The sequence below is a fragment of the Ammodytes marinus genome, assembly GCF_949987685.1.
Source record: "Ammodytes marinus genome assembly, chromosome: 15".
Lineage (NCBI taxonomy): Eukaryota > Metazoa > Chordata > Actinopteri > Uranoscopiformes > Ammodytidae > Ammodytes > Ammodytes marinus.
Genome location: NC_137219.1, coordinates 16,258,256 through 16,264,588, shown reverse-complemented (window position 1 = coordinate 16,264,588; position 6,333 = coordinate 16,258,256).

Sequence of the window (6,333 nt, the reverse complement as noted above, 5' to 3'; positions counted from 1 at the left end):
GCTGTATGTGTAGAGCTTAACACTACAGTAGAAGGATGTTTTCACATTCATGTGCTGAAGGTGAAGCGTCTCTGTGTTCACATTAGCCCTGTTTGAGGCTATGTGATCCACTGTGTGGGAGAGGGCTCCAAACAGTTCCCATAAAAATTCTCAGGGAAGTTAACCACATGTACATTTGCAAAACCAACCAGTTAAGTCATCAGCCTTTTTTCTTGTAAAACCTAAAAATAGTGGTCTAATAAAGCAAAAATCTCAAGGGGGTTCTCTACAACCGCCAAGTACCAGTGGGTGTTTTCCGCCCTCAGGCCTCAAGAGGCAGTGATGAGCTTGGCTTGGAGCGCCATGTTGAGGCGAGGGAAATGCAGCACTAGAAAACTTACTTGGGGGGGAACAAGAGACACAAAGGTGAGTTGTATCTGTTCTCTGACACAATGGACGAAACAGTCCCAATCTAGGATGTCCTAGAGTTTGTAAGATAGAAAATGCCCCCAAAACGTTAAAATGACCTCACTCACATTTAAAGGTAATATGCTGAACTTTTGAACATACAAAGTCACACATCCAGTAGATAATGAACAACATTATCAATGACCTGGATTCATATTTGTGGCCCCCTGGTGAATGTCTTATATTCACTTTTGGTTCAAGCTCTGTTTTGGTCTTCACCAGCTCCAAAAAATAAATCTTAATTTAGGAAGATTTAATAGATTAGTAAACCTTTTTGTGGAAAAATACACATCATAAAACATGTATATTTGATCTCTCATAGATTACTTGCAGTATATTTGTACCTAAGCAGGAATTTTACAATTTTACAATACATTTCCATGAAAAGGTTTCCGAAGAAGTAAGTTTCTTCCAGACAGTTGATAAATGGATTTGGTGTACAACATATCAGTTTCAAGCATTACAATGAGTTTTGCACACATCCGATCAGTTCACCAGAGTCTTGTTTCAGTTTCTCATCAGCAGCCTTCTGACAGTTCCTCTGAGGAACATCTCTGACTTCGCCAGATAAAGACAGATTCCTCCCCCGTTTCATTTAAACTCTCGTCCTAGTTCCCTCTTTCAACTCAATCAGCTGATCATTATTTATTATGATGATTTAGCGTCTCTCTTTTAGCTCAAAGCTATCATATTCACCCTGACCTCTGTGAGCCAATCACTAGTTCCAATCAAAAGTTTAAGAGTGTCCCTTCCTTGCTGTCAGTTGCCTTTTTAGTTATCTATGCAACCCTCTTCCAGGCCATTCACCTCCAGTCCTCATCATATCATAATCAGCGTCATTCCAGACCTCGAGATGTTCACCTCTTCACCGCCACCAGTGTCATGTGTCTTGATGGGGTCTAATCACCAAACACTCTCCTAATATCATGAGCACATTTCAATAACTAATTGTTCATTCTTTCACCTCAGATTCATTAAGTCTCTCCTGATTGAACTGATGTGTAAGGTAAACACCACAATCGCAAAGGCTATTTTCAGCACCCAGTCAACAAAATGCCCTTTCAGTTCACTAAGGGCAAGGGCACACAATATACTCAACAATAAAATAAAATGGTACCTTAAATGTGTACCCTTATGTAATTCATGTAATGCTTTTTATTCTTAATTGATTGCCACCTTTACCTTTGTATTGGCCCCTAATCAGCCCAAAGCATCCCTATCCCATTAACTTGCCGTCACAGAGTCTGGACTCATTTGACCTTGACCCTGGTGGTTCTCATCTGCACTTTGGAACTGTTTCAAGCCAGACTGTTAATATCCCTCCTTTTCATTTTTTTTCTTTTCTTCTTTCACACCTACCTCGATGCCTCCCACGTTTGTTGCATTAAGTAGTTAAAGATAAGACCAATCATGACATTTATATGCCTGGTGCGGACAAATGGCTGTTTTTAATCATCTGGTGGTGAAACTCGGTCCAGAGATTCCTGTTCTGATTTACGGTAGTAGGCAAGCTCTGCAAGTATACATCCAACTGCTTAAATCAATAAGGCCTTGATCTGCCTCCAGCGCAGCCTTTTCTAATGTTAAACTCTTTTGCAGACGAGGCGCACAATGCTGTTTTTCAGCAGATAAATTTACCCCCTGGAGCAATGTCAGCATTTCTGAGGTGGCAGCTAGAGCTCAAAGGTAAACGTCTCTTGTGTTTTTAAACCACCACCTTCAGCCAAAGTCAGACTCCTCGTCAAATCCATCAGACCAGACGCATGCTGTAGGTTCCCCTGGCAAGCGTGTTTGGCCAGGTGTCCCGGCATGGAGTTAGCCACATTGCACCATACATTAAGTTTTAGCTTTGACTCAAATTGAATACAAAATCTAAACTTTTATTTTTTATTTCTACAATCCACAACATGTATGTCAAATCTCTTCTTTGGCCAAACTTCAGCTAGTAGCCTACGATTGTAAAACTTAATTTTTCCACTGGAAAGACATTTTAAAATACAACGTGACTATGAAGAATTGTTTAACTGGTGCTTTGTCTGCAGTTTAAAAGCTGAAATCCAGGTAAATAAAGCTCCCATAAGGGAGGACAATTCCAGCTTGGAAACTATTTTTTTTTGACCCGTCAAACCGCTTGTAAATTTAGGAAAGATGTACAGCATCACTGTGTTCTTGTTCCTTTGTCAATTCCTGCAGTGCAAAAATAAAAAACTGCTCCCACACAGGAATATCTTTAAACCAAGGGCGGGCTTACTTAACAGAGTGAGAAGTGTAGAGTAGATTGATAATGGAAACACTTCCTTCCAAGACCAGAAATCTCTTAAATTATAGGTTTTGAAGCATTCAATTCATGCAATATCCATTCTCTTGATCCAAATTCCGACATGAGTATTTTCCATTCTTCAGAATTTGGAACGATAATAGGAAGAGCAAAGCGTTGATTTGGTGGTATCATTTAAGTTCCTGTACTTCATATAGTGGCTATTTACAAAAGCCTGAAGTTAACAAGGAACTTAAAGAGTGAGGCAGGTGTTATTCTATGTGTCTTTCTGTCAACAAATCCAATGAAGCAGCCAAAAAAAGTTTTAGTCCATCTCTAAAGTTTCATTTAAATGAAAAAAGGCAAAATATTTGCCTGAAACAGCTGGTCGATGTAGTTTTTAGCCAAAGTTACTTAAAGGGATAATTCAGTATTTTTGTAAATGGGGTTGTATGAGTTACGTATGCATAGTTAGTCTGTTACCTTAGGGAGATTGCGATCAGCACAGTCACTATAAGGAGTTTCGGGGAGAGGTCGCTGTAGCAGAAGTCTGCATTGTTGCAGAGGGGGCCAGTTAAAAAACAGATTGTCACCACAAATATGAATGTTTGCCTAAAAAAATAAAATCAGTTCAATTGTACACTAAATGTAAGATTTTTTCCTGCTGATGTGCGGACTGATAAGCTGAACTGCACCGCAGCGTATACAGTAAGTCAGCAAATCGACAGTGAAACAAATCCTACATTTAGTGTACATTGAACGGATATTCACTTTTTAAGTAAGCATTTACTATATATATTTCTGCTGGACCCCTCTGCAACAGTACAACGCTAACTTCTGCTACAGTGACGTCTCGTCCGAACTCCTTTAAATGACTGCGCTGAACGCCATATCCATAACGTAACAGACTAACTATGCATAATTACCTCATACAACCCGACTTCAAAACTACTGCACTATTCAATTAAACAGGAGCAAAAAGTTGTTGTAATTATAGCGGACTATTTTTAATCGTGGATTAATATACGACTGCTGGACTAGCATTGAGGAGATCATTTACTTATCAGGACAGTGTATTTGGGATTGAATAAAAAAAAACTACAGTGCCCATGTCACCTAGTACAATTATGAGACTGATTGATGTTTTTGAAAAAACAATGGCAGAGAGGACTAAGATCAGGCTTTGGCTACACAGCCAATATTACTTGGTGGGATTTTCTGAAGACCTCAAGCTGAGGTCAACACAGTCTATCCCATCCTTGCTGTTTTCATAATAAAGCGTATCTAGGACTGTTTGTAATTCATCATTTGGCAATTGTTTCCTGAGTGGCACTTAAGCAGGAGCTTGTCCAGCTGTAATTTACTGTCATCAAAACAGGAATGTCCAAAACTCCAATAATTCTTTCTTTGGGAAAAGTAAAGGAGTACCGGCACATAAAATCCCTTCCCCGTATTTCTGCAATTTCATAAAAACGTCACTCACAATTTTAACATAGTCCCTGAAATGGCTAAAAACAATATTTTTGATGGAATCTGATCAAGACTGTCCAGTCTTTAACTGAGGCTTCCAAGCTATTCATTTTAACACAACATTTTCCAGTTTGACACACTCAAGAGTCTTTTTATTGTCACATATTACTCTGCTCAAACTGTTTGTACAAAGCCATGCGTTTCAAACTATTTTCCCACAGCAGTGGGGTTGATGCTATAATATTTTGGCAGACACACCATGGCAGATTTGGCTTCCTCAGTGTCTTTGCCAAAGTAGACCTCGTCAAACTCATCCACCGTCCCGTAAACGCATTCAACATTTGTTGGTCGGAAATTCCTGATTGTCTCCAGGGTCAGTCAGACACCATCTACACACAGAGCACACACACAAGATTAAGGTAAAAAAAAAAAAAAAACCCGAGATGGTCCTGCAGCGCTTCAGTGCTACTGGAGTGGTTTTTAAACATACTGTACCTGACACTGTTTATCATGGGACACACTCAACTGTACACTCAAATTAACAAAGGTTACCAACTCACTGGTTCTGCTTGCATATCTCTCTTTATTGTGTTCCGTTATACCTACCTGTAACATCTAACTACAGTAACACAGTTCTAAAAAATGCAGTTGTGTTTTTTCACCAGCTGAAGGTGAACCTGGAAAGGCCAACCTGCGTGGTGGGCCACCACTGTGAGACTTTACGATGTCCATGGCTATATCAGAACCCATTCACCCAAAGGATCTGCAAAGCGTGAAGCCGTTTCTACAACACCACCTGAGACAGACTGCATGCTGGATGACCCGTCAACAAAGGAGCCAGACAGACAAGTGTACCTTAACACAAATTCCTTGAAACCGCTTTACACGGAGGTGACTCAGTGTAAGGTTGCCACAAAAGACGTGTTGCCGCCAAGTCTGTTAGAATAGTCAGTTTGTTACTCAGACCACAGCTGCTGAAATTAATCTTCACTGTCCAGCTCAAGTGCTTGGAAAGCATAAGCAGTTCTGTTGAAAACAAACCAAAAAAGATCTAGAATTTCTTATAATACAAATAATTGTATAGTTATATAATTTACAATACACTAAATAATAATTAATTTTTTTATCATAAGATTTCTACAACAAATTATTATATTTAAGTAGGGTCAGTAATAGTGTTGCTACTGTAATTCATCAATAATATTTAAAGGATACAAGATACATGTACATGAAATATCCTGCTACTGAAAGATATTTGATGGGACCCTTCAGTCAAAAGGTGAGACTTTATTGACTAGTTAAACGCTAAAGTTGAAACAACAGGTGGACATTTCACAAGGACTAGCTGGTTGTGAATCATTGCCAACCTCCCATCTCTGGCCCTACAGCTGAAAGCACCACAGAAGACACAAACCACACACACATTACACACACTCCCTGAGGTTGTGCTTGTTTGTGCTGCTGAGGTGTAGCCTACAGTAGCAGTGGTCTTGCTCAGACAACAAAGGCTGCTGCGCTGGCTGTGACACATGAGAGCCCCTCGGCAGGAGAATGGGATTCTAATAAATCCTTCAGCAGGAGGGAGAGGGAACTTTATGAAAACTGCCCTTCGTTTAAAACGCTCATCTGTCATTGCTTTAACACTGTGAGTGACTTCATAGTCAACCACTTTGCCACTGGTGCTTTTCTAAGGGCAAAAAGTGAATGAGGCAATTAAAGTTGCTATTTGTTTAGGCACTTTAAATGCACAGTTTTGGCAAAGAGAACGGTTATAAAATGCCATGTGATAACATAGGAAAAATACTTCTTACTTTTTTTCATATGCAATTAAACAATTGAAGATGGAGGTATTAAGAGACACTTGCGTAAAATTGTACATTTTAACCATGCTAGCAGCCTAGTTGTGCGATGGCAATGGTGGTGTGTTGTGAGGTTTCTTGGTCCACCACTCTGATCCATACTAGATGGAAACTCTAGTGAGGAAGGAAAAACTAACTAGATGGATTGCATCCAAATTTGTTATACATACATTCATGGTTCCCAGAGGATGAATCCCACCTACTTTGGCAATCTCCCTCACTTTTCTTCTATGACATTCTCAAAAATAATTGGATGGAATAAATATAATGTCCAGTCTGCATAATTGGGATTTGTCCAAT